The 2162-nt window shown below is 41.6% G+C and overlaps 1 non-coding gene across 1 annotated transcript; it reads right to left on the minus strand.

Moving 5' to 3' along the window:
• Window positions 1-427: 427 nt before the first annotated feature.
• LOC112739655 (small nucleolar RNA R71) lies at window positions 428-535 on the minus strand. Its single transcript, XR_003170588.1, has one exon. It is a non-coding gene; the product is annotated as a small nucleolar RNA R71 (small nucleolar RNA).
• Between the last annotated feature and the right edge of the window lie 1627 nt (window positions 536-2162).

Below are 2162 nucleotides of genomic sequence, written 5' to 3' on the forward strand. Positions count from 1 at the left end.
AGAGAGAACCTTTCAAAAATTTTCGAACAAGAAGAGGAGATGGCAGCCAAAAATAATAATAATGCAAGGAGAATGCTTGGTGACTTTACTGCACCAAATTCCAATTTACATGGAAGAAGCATCTCCATTCCTGCCATTGGATCAAACAACTTTGAGCTGAAACCTCAATTAGTTTCTCTGATGCAGCAGAATTGCAAGTTTCATGGACTTCCATCTGAAGATCCTTTTCAGTTTTTAACTGAATTCTTGCAGATATGTGATACTGTTAAGACTAATGGAGTAGATCCTGAAGTCTACAGGCTCATGCTTTTCCCTTTTGCTGTAAGAGACAGAGCTAGAGTGTGGTTGGACTCTCAACCCAGAGATCGCCTGGGATAAGCTTGTCACGACTTTCTTAGCCAAGTTCTTTCCTCCTCAAAAGCTGAGCAAGCTTAGAGTGGATGTTCAATCCTTCAGACAGAAAGAAGATGAATCCCTCTATGAAGCTTGGGAAAGATACAAGCAGCTGACCAAAAAGTGTCCTTCTGACATGCTTTCAGAATGGACCATCCTGGATATATTCTATGATGGTTTATCTGAGCTATCAAAGATGTCATTGGATACTTCTGTAGGTGGATCCATTCACCTAAAGAAAATGCCTGCAGAAGCTCAAGAACTCATTGACATGGTTGCTAATAACCAGTTCATGTACACTTCTGAGAGGAATCCTGTAAGTAATGGGACGCCTATGAAGAAAGGAGTTCTTGAAATTGATATTCTGAATGCCATATTGGCTCAGAACAAAATATTGACTCAGTAAGTCAATATGATTTCTCAGAGTCTGAACAGAATGCAAGCTACATCTAACAGTACTCAAGAGGCATCTTCTGAAGAAGAAGCTTATAATCCTGAGAACCCTGCAATAGCAGAGGTGAATTACTTAGGTAAACCTTATGGAAACACCTATAATCCATCATGGAGAAATCATCCAAATCTCTCATGGAAGGATCAACAAAAGCCTCAACAAGGCTTTAATAATGGTGGAAGATACAGGTTTAGCAATAACAAGCCTTTTCCATCATCCACTCAGCAACAGATAGAGAACTCTGAACAAAATACCTCTAAATTAGCAAACTTAGTCTCTGATCTATCTAAGGCAACTGTAAGTTTCATGAATGAAACAAGGTCATCCATTAGAAATTTGGAAGCACAAGTGGGCCAGCTGAGTAAAAGGATCACTGAAATCCCTCCTAGTACTCTCCCAAGCATTACAGAAGAAAATCCAAAAGGAGAGTGCAAGGCCATTGAATTCATTACCATGGCCGAACCTGTAAGGGTGGGAGAGGACGTGAATCCCAGTGAGGAAGACCTCCTGGGATGCCCAGTGATCAATAAGGAGCTTTCCTCTGAGGAACCAAAAGAATCTGAGGCTCAACTAGAGACCATAGAGATTCCATTAAACCTCCTTATGCCATTCATGAGCTCTGATGAGTATTCCTCTTCTGAAGAGAATGAGGATGTCACTGAGGAGCAAGTCACCAAGTACCTTGGTGCAATCATGAAGCTGAATGCCAAATTATTTGGCATTGAAACTTGGGAAGATGAACCTCCCTTGTTCACCAATGAACTAAGTGATCTGGATCAACTGACATTGCCTCAGAAGAAACAGGATCCTGAAAAGTTCTTAATACCTTGTACCATAGGCACCATAATCTTCAAGGCTCTGTGTGACCTCGGTTCAGGAATAAACCTCATGCCCCTCTCTGTAATAGAGAAACTGAGAATCTTTGGGGTGCAAGCCACTAAAATATCATTAGAGATGGCAGACAATTCAAGAAAACAGGCTTATGGACAAGTAGAGGACGTGTTAGTAAAGGTTGAAGGCCTTTACATCCCTGCTGATTTCATAGTGCTAGATACTGGGAAGGATGAGGATGAATTCATCATCCTTGGAAGACCCTTCCTAGCCACAGCAAGAGCTGTGATTGACGTGGACAGAGAAGAATTGATCCTTCAATTAAATGAGGACAACCTTGTGTTTAAAACTCAAGGATCTCTCTCTGTACCCATGGAGAGGAAGCACAGTAAGCTTCTCTCATTGCAGAGTCAACCAGAGCCCCCACAGTCAAACTCTAAGTTTGGTGTTGGGAGGCCACAACCAAACTCTAAGTTTGGTGTTGAAC

The sequence above is a fragment of the Arachis hypogaea genome, chromosome 13 (assembly GCF_003086295.3).
Source record: "Arachis hypogaea cultivar Tifrunner chromosome 13, arahy.Tifrunner.gnm2.J5K5, whole genome shotgun sequence".
NCBI lineage: Eukaryota > Viridiplantae > Streptophyta > Magnoliopsida > Fabales > Fabaceae > Arachis > Arachis hypogaea.